The sequence below is a fragment of the Brassica rapa genome, chromosome A09, assembly GCF_000309985.2.
Source record: "Brassica rapa cultivar Chiifu-401-42 chromosome A09, CAAS_Brap_v3.01, whole genome shotgun sequence".
In the NCBI taxonomy this organism is placed as follows: domain Eukaryota; kingdom Viridiplantae; phylum Streptophyta; class Magnoliopsida; order Brassicales; family Brassicaceae; genus Brassica; species Brassica rapa.
Window position 1 is genome coordinate 26,966,170 of NC_024803.2, and position 15,844 is coordinate 26,982,013.

A 15,844-nucleotide genomic window follows, 5' to 3' on the forward strand; every position below is an offset into this window, starting at 1 on the left:
GAATCTTACTGTTGATCTGTTAGCAATCAAAAGACATAGAGCGTAACATATATTTAACTCATGAGAAAGTACTAACCTAAGAGTAAGATTATTCCATGATTACTTCTTCTCTTGGTTGATCTGGTAATGTAGCAGGGAATTACAAAGGTGTGATGTGAGCTTTTGGATTTAAAGGATGTTGTGGAGAATATGTGTGGTGATATGCATATCAAATACCTCACTTTCTTGAGGTAATACAATGCTACTATTTGTAGTTTGACTAACAAAGTTTAGTATGTGCAGTATATGAGGTATAAGGTTAGTGTTTTGGTAGTGTAACGTTCTGTTTGGTATTTTATGAGATTCATTTTTTTTTGTCTTGTTTTGTGTATAATATCTAAAGAAGCAGTGGAGATGGAGCATGAGTTTGTTGAGTTACCAAAGTATATTACTTTTGAATCTTGTTTTTGGAAGTGAGTGTTGATGCATAGGAATAATATGTGGTTGGCTTGCGTTCAGATTTTGAAGATCGACGAGGTTCGTGAGCTGTTTGAAGAAGCAAGAGGGACTCTGAAAACGAACATGGTTTTTGCCATCAAAGAATTACATATTTATAATGCTTTATAAAAGTTGCAGAGCTGGCTTCTTAATACATTATTCTCTTTCAGCTTCTTCAAATATCTCTTATAGTAAAACAATTGTATATCTCGCTTAGGAGTTGCATAGTTGAAGAGATTAGTTGGACGTGTAAGTGAGTTTTGTTCCAATCGTTTCTTTTATAGAAGATTGAGATATGGAGAAGCCTTGATGTTCTCAGATTATGTTAGTAATAACAACTTTTTGTTGAAAACAAGGAATTGTCTCTAATGTTTTGATGAGAGCCGTATATGTCTTCTTAACTCATAGTCTTGCTCTTTTCATGAAATGTCCTGTTATTTTGTGGCTAAGTAACTGAGACTACTCTTTTTTACCACATTTTGTTTCTTGTTACAGAAATCAAGCTTGGTTAGGTGAACATTGAATGGTCTATATTTTGTGCCAATACTCATGTTACCAAATGAATTACATGAAAGGAAACTTATACAAAAGAGAGAACAAGAAGAGGAATAGTACATTGTATCCAGAATTAAATGACTTTTAACCTTATGAATAATATATAAATACTTATAAAAAAATCATGTGAAATAAATCCTCAACTTTAATTCTGTTAACATATGTTACCATCCGTCTAAAAAACGTGACGGAGGGTGACATATGTTAACGGTTTATAAGTTGAGGGTTTAAAATGTTGAAAACTTTGTTGAGGTTTTTTTTTACGATTCAAAAATAGTTGAAGGATTTTATCACTAAATGTCACTAAATATTATTAAAATATTTATTATCATTTATACGTTGTTTTAGATTGATTTATAAGCCTTTAAAATAATCTATAAATTTTAATACATTAATATATTATAAAATTAATTTATACATATTATTAATAATTTTCAACACTACTTACAACTTATTATAACTTTAAAATATTAAATTATTTGATATTTTGTAATAGTGATATAAAAAAAAATTTATGTGTTTATATCGTCATTGTCAAATATCAAATAATTAAAGTTTCTTAGTTATATTAAGTCTTAAGTAGTGTCGAGGATAATTCATCCATGAATTCAATCTTTCTATTTAGAGTAGGACTCACTTTTTCCTATTTTCATGATTTTTGTCATCCGGCTCATATTTCCCCCCTCCCCTCCAAAATAATGCATGATTATTTTTATTCTCATTTATTTCTGAATAAATACGTTATATTTTTATTTTATTGATCAGTAATATATTTGAAACATAAAGTAATACAATAAATTAAGAACAATATAGGAAAATAGGAAAGTATGAGCCGGATGACGAAAATCATGAAAATATGAAAAGTGTGTCCTACTCTAAATAGAAAGATTGAATTCATGGATGAATTATCCTCAACACTACGTAAGACTTAATATAACTTAGAAACTTTAAATTATTTGATATTTGAAAATGACGATATAAACACACAAAATTTTTTTATATCACTATTACCAAATATCAAATAATTTAATATTTTGAAGTTATAATAAGTTGTAAGTAGTGTTGAAAATTATTAATTTAAGATGTATAAATTAATTTTATAATATATTAATGAGTTAAAATTTATAAATTAGTTTTAAAGGCTTATAAATCAATCTAAAACAATGTATATATGATAATAAATAATTTAATAATATTTAATGACTTTTAGTGATAAAATCCTTCGACTATTTTTGAATCGTAAGAAAAACCCTCAACAAAGTTTTCAACATTATAAACCCTCAACTTATAAACCGTTAACATATGTCACCCTCCGTCACGGTTTTTTAGACGGAGGGTAACATATGTTAACGAAATTAAAATTGAAGGTTTATTTAACACGATTTTTAGTTGAGGATTTTTTTTACGATTCATCTTTAGTTGAGGGGTTTAATTACTAAAACCCCATGATTTCATATATACTCTTATAAGATTTTTATATCTATTTCATAAAGTTTGTCAACATTCTATAAGATTTTATAATTTTTGGATTTTATAAGGTTTTATAAATTATTTGTAATTCCTTATAAGCAATTTTATTAAGTCAATTTTACAAGTTTCTATAATTTTATACTTATTAATGTTTTATAGGTTCATAAAAATAAATTTATAATCCCCTATAAATGATTTATATAAATTCTTATGAATATCACCTAGGGTATTTTTAAACTCTTACAAATAATTTTTAATTTTCTATAAATATAATTATAATGGTTTATAAAGTTTTCAAAGGTTTTAGATGATTTTATAAATTAAATTAGTTTTATAAGACTTTATAAATATCTGTAAAGTTTATAAAACTAACAAGAACTGAGTTTTGCAAATACAAACTCTGTTGGAGCTAGATTCAAATGATTTACAAAGCTTTATAAATTAGTTTATAAATATTTCTAATTAACTTATAGACTGCAGTAGATATTTTTAAAGGTATTATAAATAAATTTATAAACATGTATGAATCAATTTATACATTCTTGTAACTCAAAATAAAATATCTTATAGAATAGTTTGTAATATTTCATAAATCAGTCTTTGAACCCTTATAATCCTTTATAAATAATATATAAGCTTTTATATATAATATATTAACTCTTATAATATTAGATACCTTATAAATGTTTTATAAATCCTTATAAATTATTTATAAACACTTATAAATGACTTTTAAACCTTATGAATAGTTTATAAATCCTTATAAAATGACTTTATATATTATCTTATAAGAGTTTTCATATATATTTCATAAAATTTGTCAACATTATTTAAGATTTTATAAGGTTTTATAAATTATTTGCAAATCCTTATAAAATTTATATTAAGTCAATTTTACAAGTTTCTATAAGTTAATATAAATAATGTTATAGTCCCCTATAAATGATTTATAAATTTTTATAAATTTCACCTAGTGTAGTTGTAAACTCTTTCAAATCTTTTTTCATTTTCTAGAAATATAATTACAATGTTTTATAAATTTTGCGAAGGTTTTAGATGATTTTATAAATTAAATCAATTTTATAAGACATTATAAATCTGATTAAAGTTCATTAATGATGATACATAAATTTATAAAGTTATAAATTTTTAGAAATTAACTTATAAATCAGATTATAAGCTTTTATAAATGAACTTATAAACCTTAGAAATTCTAAAAAATATATGTATAAACTCTTATAAACCAATTTATTAATCCTAAAACTTACAAATCTTTATAAACTACTTTAGAAAACCTATTTGTTATAGTTTTAAAAAAGTATAATTTTGTTTTAAACAAATTTATAGACCTATATAAACTAATTATAAAACACTGATAAATAGTTAGAAATTCCTATATAATGGGTACATTTTTGTAAGATTTGATAAATGATATAAACCCTTTCAAATTCTTACAAAGGAAATACCAAGTTCTTGCACATTTATTTGATTTTCTTAATTGATTTATAAGGGATTATAAATAGAATTTCTAAATTGATGTATTAGAGTTTATAGATTGATTTATAAAGGTTTATATTTTAATTACACTATCTTACCATTGAACTTTATGGGATTCATCATCTCAGATGCCGTTATGACCACTACAGCTATTGCTGCTACTAGAGCTCTTGTCATGATCATGGCTTAAATCAGTGATAATACGCTCATTAGTATCCAACCATGTTTTCTTTACGAATTTGCCATCATCTTCCTCAATTTCTCATGCTTTCTTGTAGTTCTACTGGGAACTAGCACCATCACCACTCTCCCTTTCGCTTTGCTTCTTGAATCTAAAAACACAACATATTAACAAATCAAATTAGTTTCAGGAAAGATGAACAATAAAAAATCATACAACAAAGAGTGGCTTATTGACAATTTTAAACAATGATCAAAATTTCATTAAACGGAATAAAGACACTTATACCCCTAAGGTTTACTAATCTAAATTTAGATTTTCGATTTGAGGGGTGTGGGTAAGAAGATGGGGTCTAGGATTTTAGTTATGTTGTTATAAATCCTTATACATTATTCTATGAAGTTTTATAACATTTTATAAAGGGTAATTCTCATAAATAGACAATTTTTAAGTTTTGATCACAAAAATAGACCACAAGAAGGAAAATAACCAAAATATTGCATTTAATAGGTAAAAGTACACTAATACCCTAGATATATATAAAATAAAAAAAATTTAAAAATTTTTTAAAAAATGAGATTATATGTTTTCAAATTCTAACTTTTTTTTTCAAATTTGTTTTTTCAAATTTTCTTTTTTGTAATTCGAAAATACTTTTTGAAACTATTTTTAAAATTTTATTTTCAAAATTTTAATAATTATTTTCTATTATATAAAATTTTAAACCTCAAACCCAAATTCCCACCCTTAACTTTAAACCATAAGGTTTGGATTAGTTAACCATAGGGGTATAAGTGTATATTTACCTCTTTAATGAAACATTTTGGTCATTTTGATTCGTAAAATTTATATTTGTGATAGAAACTTTTTTAGTGCTATCTTAGGAATTTTCCTTTTATAAACCATTATAAGATCTTATAACTGAATTTATAAGGGGTTATAAGTTGTTCTCATAAATATTAATAATGTTTTTATAAACCCTTTTACTATTATATGAACTTTTATAGCATTTTATAAATTCTTATAAAATTGATAATAATGCCATGTAAGAAATATATTACAAATGTGTAATTACTTATTATAATACTTTATAAGCCCTTATACTTTCTGTATAATACATAACACATTCTATAAGCAGTGTCAAATCTAGACATTAAAATTGACGGGTGCACTACGTCTATTTATGAATCAATGGGTGGAAAAATATAGTTTTCTGCTTTATCTAATATTTTACCTTACAAGATAACAATTGTATAAAAAAATTATTGGTGTACATGCACCGATTTTATGTTGGCTGTGGGTTTGCCCCTGTTTTATGCATTTGTTTAGTTACTTATAATTGCTTTAAAAAACCTTTACAATCCTTTAACATTTTTTTATGAATCTTTATGTATTATTATTCTTTATTCCACAAACTCTTATTAATGATTTTATAAGATTTTATAAACCATTTTTTATAAAGTATTATAAAGTTAGTGAAATACAAATTTACCTATTAACTTCATAAACTAACGAAGTGTCATAAACTCCTAAACCTAAATCACAAACTCATACAATATTCAGAGTTCTATAAACAAATTTCACCAAATACAAGATAATCCTTCTCATTCTGTACTTGTCCCCTTTTGCTTAGCATCCAAAGATAAGGTTTCTTCAAATTTTTGAACAATGGCTCTGTTTTTGTTTGATCTTCCTCACAAGCTAAGCATGTTGTCAGAAAAAATCCCCGCATTAAAAACCTCATAGGTTGATCAGAGAATATAAACCAGAGATCTTCCTCTTTCGTCAGTATTCTTTGTTGCATGAAACAATGGAACAACCCCCCCCCCCCCCCCCCCCCCCCCCCCCCCCCTGAAAACTGAACGCTTGTCCTTCTAGCAAGCTTCACAACACTTATAATGTGTAAGTTCTCTATCAGAGCAAACTCTTTCTTTCTTAATATATCAGCAACCTTATAGACATATCCATAATTGAATGGTGGATAATCACTTTTGGATTGTCAGGTGGTTATGTTCTAGCATCATAAATCCTCACACGCAATCTCAAAGTTGTGCAAAATTCATTGCTATCTAACTGTAAAACAAAATAAAACAAAACTTGTCAAGTATATTACTTTATAAAACGATGATGAGAACTTTTAATCATGGTCTAAAGAAACTTTATTCAGGCAAAATGTTCATGTATTTTAACAACACTCTTACAAAGGATATAAAAATAATACAAGATCTTGAAACCTAAATTTATAAGGGGTTATAAATTTTTTAATGCAGTGTTCACCATTGGAAAAAAAATTTCTCTTAACCAGAACTATTCAAATGACAAGTCTAAATCAACCTTCTTTGACTTTGGATATTAAAAGTAATAAAATCCTAAAATAACTAGAAATTCAGATTTATAAGGGGTTATAATTTTTCAAAAACTCAATGTTCACTATCGAAACTCTTTTTCTTAGATTGAACTGTTCAGATGACAAGTGTAAACCAACATTCTTTGATTTTTTTATAACCAGAAGAAAAAAAATAAAAAAATTACTTGAAACAAACAATAAAATACACAAATTAGAAACATACAAGTTGTGTAAAGGTTAGTTTAGTCTTTTACACATTAATGATTGAGGTATTTATGAAAATGTCCTTCTATTGGTGGTAAAAAAAGAATAATAATACTAAACAAAATGTATAAGTAAAATTTTCCCAAAACAGTTTCAAACATAATTTTTGTTTTCAAAACAAATTATAAAAAAGTTTGAATTTGAAAAAATATAATTCGAAAACATAAAAAAAAATTATTTAAATAATGATTTGTTATATATATAGAGAAAATGGTATAAGAGTCTTTTTCCATTTAATGAAGTTGTGGTAAAGATGAAGAGTGGTGCCATAAAAGTGGTAAACATGAAATTTCCCCCAAAACAAATTGGTGACAAATGTTAGTAGAACAAATATTTAATTCATAAAAGATAACTAGGTGATTTTTTCGTGCTCATGCACAAATATAAATATTTGTAAATTAAATAAATCAACATGTGATTTTATGTAGAATATTTAGTCGGTTCAGTTATCATACATGATTGGTTTGGTTATTTTTGTTTGTGTACATTAGATTGTAGAATTTTTTTGTTTTAAATCCAATTATTTTTTAAATATACTTCAAATTAATTTTGTTATATAATATACTAAAGTGTTGTTACTTGTTATACTAACAAGTATAAAAAAATAATCCAAACATTTCTAATGCGTTTATGTGATTGGCCAAAGAGAAAAATGTTTTCACCCTATTCCTCTACAGTTATCTATATACATCGAGCTTTCATAACCAAATTATCTACCTCTACTCTTTTTCTCTCTTCAAGCATTTTCTTCTATCATAAAATATGATTTTTTTTCTTCAACTTTTTGAAGTGCATTCCGGTTTGAATATTTTCCTGCATATCCTAGATATCATTGAGTCTATGCTTAAGTTTCTTGTAACTATAGTTACAAAATGTTTCTACTTTCACTGTGGTGTTTTATTTTTCCAAGCATTTCTTTCATGCATCGGTATTATAATATGTGTTGTTGAAGTTCAAAGAAACCTCTTAAAAGGTCCTCTGACTAAATCAATTTTTGTGCATAAAGTTTTTACTTTCCTATGTGGGATTTTCACATTTGGTTTCTATCGACCTGAGATTGGGTGCATAGATATTATATAAAGTTATGGGATCTATTGCAGTTTGTAAAGGTTTTATTCTTCTTTCAATAATTGTGGAGAAACATACAAAATCTAAATGGTTGGGTTATTGTTTTTATGTTGTTTTGTTTGTCTAACAACTTTAGTAAAACTTTTTTTCTTAAGTTTCTCTACAACTTTTGTAAATCTTTATGGCTAAGAATATGCATTTGGTACTAGGGATGACTTAACTATTATTGCTAATATGAAAGTTGTTCTTTACCAATAGGAGAGAATAAAATTTAGAAGTTTTTGGATTATTTTCTATGTTATTGTTTTCCTTTAAATGATTTTCAAAGGGTCACTCTCACATTCTCTTGAAATGAAATATTTGTGGGAGACTTGATGAAGAAGATGATAATGAATAACAAAATTCATCTCGACCAACACTATTTGAGAGTCCACCCCATGGAGAAGTATGGAAGCTGCCTTTCAATACTAGTTTTGTTCTTGGAGAATTGGATGGTATAGAGCTTAACTACGTTAAGTCATCTACTTAGGTTGTTCTTGGTGGTGGAATATGGAGATTTCCTATGAATGCTAGACTTGATCTTTTTTTTTTATGTTATGTTGTAGTTGTTATCGTCATTTGCTCTATTTTATTTGTTTTAAAATATCTATTTTCTTAATTGTTCTGTACTTTCAACCAGATTTAATGATCAATAGATTTTTTTTTCTTATTTTTTCTATACTATTATTTAAGATGTGATTTTGCATATTTGTCTTGTTCTCCACAGTTTTTTTTCCTTATCTTAAAAAAAAGTTTTACTAAAGTTGTTAGACAAAGAACACACCATAAAAACAATAACCCAACCATTTAGTTTATCATGTTTCTCCACAACTTTAGTAAATCTTTATAGCAGAAATGATGCTTTTGGTACTGGGGATAACTTAATTTTTATTGTTAATATGAAATTTGTTCTTTTGCCAAATGAAAGAATCAAATTTAGAAGTTTTTGGATTGTTTTATATACTACTGTTTTCCTTGTAATTGGTTTTCAAAGGGTTACTCTTACATTCTCTTGAACGGAAATCTTTGTGGGAGACTTGCTGAAGAATATGATAATGAATCATAAAATTCATCTCGACCAACACTAATTGCGAGCGCACTCCATGGAATACTATGGAGGTTGCCTTTGAATGCTAGTTTTGTTCTTCGAGAATTGGATGGTATAAAGCTTAACTACATTATATCATCAACTTATGTTTCTCTTGGTGGTGGAATATGGAGATTGCCTATAAATACTAGACTTGTTCTATTTTTCTATGTTGTAGTTGTTATCGTCGTTTGCTCTATTTTGTTTGTTTTAAAATATGTATTTTCCTAATCGTTGTGTACTTTCAACCATATTTAATGACCAGTAGATTTTGTTTTTCTTATTCTTTCTATAATATTATTTAATAATTGATTTTGCTGATTTGTAATGTTCTCCTTAGTTTTTTCTTCACTTAAGAAAAAAAATATTACGAAAATTGTTTGACAAAGAAAAAACATACAAAAAATAATCCAACCATTTAGTGTATCATGTTTCTCCACAACTTTATTAAATATTTATGGCTGGAAGATGCATTTGGTACTAGGGATAACTTAATTGTTATTGCTAATATGGAATTTGTTCTTTCACCAAATGAGAGAATAAAATTTAGAAGTTATTGGATTATTTTCTATGCAATTGTTATCCTTCAAATGGTTTTCAAAGGGTCACTCTCACATTCCTTTGGAACAAAATGTTTGGGAGACTTGATGAAGAAGATGATAATGAATCACAAAATTCATCTCGACCAACACTAATTGAGAGCCCACCCCTTGGAGAAGTATGGAAGTTGCCTTTGAATACTAGTTTTGTTCTTGGAGAATTGGATGGTATAGAGCTTAACTACGTTAAGTCATCTACTTAGGCTGTTCTTTGTGGTGGAATATGGAGATTTCCTATGAATGCTAGACTTGATCTATTTTTTTATGTTATGTTGTAGTTGTTATCGTCATTTGCTCTATTTTATTTTTTTTAAATATCTATTTTCTTAATTGTTCTGTACTTTCAACCAGATTTAATGATCAATAGATTTTTTTTTCTTATTGTTTCTATACTATTATTTAAGATGTGATTTTGCATATTTGTCTTGTTCTCCACAGTTTTTTTTCCTTATCTTAAAAAAAAGGTTTACTAAAGTTGTTAGACAAAGAACACACCATAAAAACAATAACCCAACCATTTAGTTTATCATGTTTCTCCACAATTTTAGTAAATCTTTATAGCAGAAATGATGCTTTTGGTACTGGGGATAACTTAATTTTTATTGTTAATATGAAATTTGTTCTTTTGCCAAATGAAAGAATCAAATTTAGAAGTTTTTGGATTGTTTTATATACTACTGTTTTCCTTGTAATTGGTTTTCAAAGGGTTACTCTTACATTCTCTTGAACGGAAATCTTTGTGGGAGACTTGCTGAAGAATATGATAATGAATCATAAAATTCATCTCAACCAACACTAATTGCGAGCGCACTCCATGGAATACTATGGAGGTTGCCTTTGAATGCTAGTTTTGTTCTTCGAGAATTGGATGGTATAAAGCTTAACTACATTATATCATCAACTTATGTTTCTCTTGGTGGTGGAATATGGAGATTGCCTATAAATACTAGACTTGTTCTATTTTTCTATGTTGTAGTTGCTATCGTCGTTTGCTCTATTTTGTTTGTTTTAAAATATGTATTTTCCTAATCGTTGTGTACTTTCAACCATATTTAATGACCAGTAGATTTTGTTTTTCTTATTCTTTCTATAATATTATTTAATAATTGATTTTGCTGAATTGTAATGTTCTCCTAAGTTTTTTCTTCACTTAAGAAAAAAAAAGTATTACGAAAATTGTTTGACAAAGAAAAAACATACAAAAAATAATCCAACCATTTAGTGTATCATGTTTCTCCACAACTTTATTAAATATTTATGGCTGGAAGATGCATTTGGTACTAGGGATAACTTAATTGTTATTGCTAATATGGAATTTGTTCTTTCACCAAATGAGAGAATAAAATTTAGAAGTTATTGGATTATTTTCTATGCAATTGTTATCCTTCAAATGGTTTTCAAAGGGTCACTCTCACATTCCTTTGGAACAAATGTTTGGGAGACTTGATGAAGAAGATGATAATGAATCACAAAACTCATCTCGACCAACACTAATTGAGAGCCCACCCCATGGAGAAGTATGGAAGTTGCCTTTGAATACTAGTTTTGTTCTTGGAGAATTGGATGGTATAGAGTTTAACTACGTTAAGTCATCTACTTAGGCTGTTCTTTGTGGTGGAATATGGAGATTTCCTATGAATGCTACACTTGTTCTATTTTTCTATGTTGTAGTTGTTATCGTCGTTTGTTATATTCTGTTTATTTTTAGAATCTATATTTTCTTATTCGTTATGTACTTTCAACCAGATTGAATGATCAATACATTTTTTTCTTATTCTTTCTATACTATTATTTAAGAAGTGATTTTGCTAATTTGTCATATTCTCCATAATTTTTTTTTAACTTGAGTAAAAAAGTTTTACTAAAATTGTTAGAAAAAGTAAACACCATAAAAACAATAACCCAACCATTTAGTTTCTCATGTTTTCCCACAACTTTAGTATTCTTTATGGCAGGAAAGATGCATTTGGTACAGGGATAACTTAATTGTTAATGCTAATATGAATTTTTTTCCTTTTACCAAATGAGAGAATCAAATTTAGTAGTTTTTGGATTATTTTCTATGCTATTGTTTTCCTTCAAATGGTTTTCAAAGTGTCACTCTCACATTCCCTTGAAATGAAATGTTTGTGGCAGACTTGTTGAAGAAGATAATAATGAATTACAAAATTCATCTCGACCAGCACTAATTGAGAGTGCAACTCATGGAGAACTATGGAGATTGCTTTTGAATGCTAGCTTTGTTCTTGGAAAATCAGATGCTATAGAGCTTAACTACGTTACGTCATCTACTTAAGTCGCTCTTGGTGGTGGAATATGGAGATTGCCTATGAATGCTAGATTTATTTTATTTTTCTATATTGTAGTTGTTATCGTCGTTTGCTCTATTTTTTTGGTTTAGAATATTATTTTCTTAATCGTTGTGTACTTTGAACCGGATTGAATGATAAGTAGAATTTTTTCTTATCTTTTTTATACTATTATTTAAGAAGTGATAATGCTGATTTGTCATGTTCAACATAGTTGTTTTGTTAACTTAAGTAAAAAAGTTTACTAAAGTTTTTAGACAAAGAAAACAACATAAAAACAATAACCCAGTCATTTAGTTTATCATATTTCTCTACAAAATTAGTAAATTTTTATGGCAGGGAAGATACATTTGGTACTAGGGATAACTTACCTTTTATTGCTAATATAAAATTTGTTCTTTTATCAAATAAGATAATCAAATTAAGAAGTTTTTGGATTATTTTCTATGCTATTTTTTCGGTTTTCAAAAGGTCTCTCTCACATTCCTTTGAAAGGAAATGTTTGTGGGAGACTTGCGGAAGAAGATGGTAATAGTGCGTTAGACAAAGAAAACCACATAAAAACAATAACTCAACCATTTAGTTTATCATGTTTCTCCACAATTTTAGTATTTTTTATTGCTGGAAAGATGCATTTGGTATTGTGGATAAGTTAATTGTTATTTCTAATATGAAATTTTTTCTTTTACCAAATAAGAGAATAAAAATTAGAAGATTTCTGATTATTTTCTATGGTATTGTTTTCCTTTAAGTGGTTTTCAAAGGGTCATTCTCACATTCCCTTGAAAGGAAATGTTTGTGGGAGACTTTCTGAAGAAAAATGATAATGAATCACAAATTTTATCTCGAGCAACACTAATTAAGAGCACACCATGGAGAAGGATGGTGGTTGCTTTTGAATGCTAGTTTTGTTCTTTGAGAATCAGATGGTATATATATTAACTACGTTATGTCATCTCCTTATGTTACTCTTGGTGGTGGAATATGGAGATTGCTTATGAATGCTAGCTAGACTTGTTCTATTTTTCTATATTGTACTTGTTATCGTTGTTTGCTGTATTTTGTTTGTTTTAGAATATATATTTTCTTAATCGTTGTGTACTTTCAACTAGGCTTGCAACCATATTTAATGACCAGTAGTTTTTTCTCTTACTCTTTCTATAAAATTATTTAAAAATTGATTTTGCTGATTTGTAATGTTTTTCATAGTTTTTTCTTAACTTAAAAATTTTTTTTTTACGAAAGTTGTTTGACAAAGAAAAAACAGAAAAACAATAACTAAACCATTTAGTTTACCATGTTTCTCCACAATTATAGTAAATATTTATGGCAGGAGAGATGCATTGGTACTGGGGATAACTTAATTGTTATTGCTAATATGAAATTTGTTATTTTACCAAATGAGATAATAAAATTTAAAAAAATTCGAATTATTTTCTACGCTATTGTTTTCTTTCGAATGGTTTTCAAAGGATCACTCTCACATTATCTTGAAAATAAATGTTTGTGGGAGACTTGCTCGAGAAGATGATAAAGAATCACAAAATTCATCTCGGCGCACCCCATGGAGAACAATAGAGGTTGCCTTTGAATGCTAGTTTGTTCTTGGAGAATCTGATGGTATAGAGCTTAACTATGTTACGTCATCTACTTAGGTTGCTCTTGGTGGTGTAAAATGGAGATTACCTATGAATGTAGACTTGTTCTATTTTTCTATGTTGTAATTGTTATCGTCGTTTGCTCTATTTTGTTTGTTTTAGAAAATGTATTTTCTAAATCGTTGTGTACTTTTAACCACATTTAGTGATAAGTAGAGTTTTCTTATTCTTTCTATACTATTATTTAAGAAGTGATTTACTAAATTTGTCATGTTCTCCATGGTTTTTCTCATAACTTAAGAAAAAAAAATTTCTTAACTTAAGAAAAAAAAAAGTTTTTCTAAAGTTGGTATACAAAGAAAACAACATAAAACAATAATCCAACCATTTATTTTATCATATTTTTCCACAGCATTAGTAAATTTTATGGCAGGAAAGATGCATTTGGTACTAAGGATAACTTAAATGTTATTGCTAATATGACATTTGTTTTCTTACCAAATGAGAGAATCAAATTTAGATGTTTTTGGATTATTTTCTATGCTATTGATTTCCTTTAAATTTTTTTCAAAGGGTCTCTCTCCTATTCCCTTGAAACAAACTGTTTGTGGGAAACTTACTGAATAAGATGATAGTGAATCACAAAATTTATCTTGATCAACGTGAATTTAGACCGCATCCCATGGAGAAGTATGGAGTTGCCTTTGAATGCTAGTTTTGTTCTTGGAGAATCAGATGGTATAGATCTTAACTACGTTGCGTCATCTACTTAGGTTGCTCTTGATAGTGGAATATGGAGATTACCTATGAATGCTAGATTTGTTCTATTTTTTTTCGTTGTAGTTGTTACCGTCGTTTGCTCTATTTTGTTTGTATTAGAATTTGTATTTTCTTAATTATTGTGTACTTTCAACCAGATTTAATGGTCAATATATATTTTTCTTATTCTTTCTATACTATTATTTTATAAGTAATTTCGCTGATTTGTCATGTTTACCAAAATTTTAGGTAATTTTGCTTGTTTGTCATGTTTTAATAATTTTGAGTGACAAGTCATCAACTTAAATTTATACTATTACTTTAAACTTTATTTAATAATTAGAGATAAGAACTATTATCTAAATATTTTGTTGAATCCAATCTTTAGATATGTATCGTTATATACATTAATTAATTTGTAACAGATTTTAATTCGTCATATATACTATGTGTTCATAATTGTACTAGGTATTTTGCTCACATTTGCGGGCTTAATAATTTTACAAAAAATTGTAAATAGATATATTATCAATTCAAAACTATTAGAATAAATCGTTTTTATGCTTTTTAATTATTTAATAATTAAATAATTATTAATTGTTTTATAAATATTCTAATAAATATATAAATAAATACTTGAAATATATATAAAAATTTAAAATAATAATTTCATAAAGAAAGTTTGAAAACAAAATTGAAAAAAAAAATCAAAAAAAAAAGTTATAAAAAAGTTTGAATTTGAAAAAGGGAAATACCCTAGGATAGCACTAAAAAAGTTTATGACACAAATATAGACTCTAAGGATCAAAATGACCAAAATATTTCATTAAAGAAGTAAATATACACTTATACCCCTAAAGTTAACTAATCCAAACCTTAGAGTTTGGAGTTAAGGGTCGGAATTTGGGATTGAGATTTAAAACTTTATAAAATAAAAAATAAATATTAAAAATTTGAAAATAAAAAATTTTAAAAACAGTTTCAAAAAGTATTTTCGAATTACAAAAAGAAAATTTGAAGAAAAAATATAAAAAAAAAGTTATAAAAAAGTTTGAATTTGAAAACTATAATCTAAAACTATAAAAAAATATTTTTTTAATTTTTTTAATTTTTTTTTTTATTATTTTATATATCTAGGGTATTAAGATCCTTTTACCTATTAAATAATATATTTTGGTCATTTTTTTCCTTGTGGTCTATTTTTGTGATCAAAACTTGAAAATTGTCTATTTAGGAGAATTGCCCTTTGAAAAATATAATTCAAAAACATAAAAAAAATTATTTAATATAATAATTATTTATTATATATAGAGAACAAGGATATGAGAGTTTTTTTCTTTTTAACGAAGAATCTATTTTTGAAAATGTCTCTTTATTAGTGGTAGACATGAAAATCCTCCAAAAGTCTTTATATTTACAATTGATTTCAAATCATTTGTGGTGGATTCTCATAAACAAATGATTGAAATCAAAATCCTAGGTAGCCTTTTTAGTTTATTTTCACAAAAATAGACTTCAAATAAAAATATGACCAAAATAAGTTTTATTAAAGAGTAAATATGCACTTATACCGAAGGGTTAACTAATCCGTACA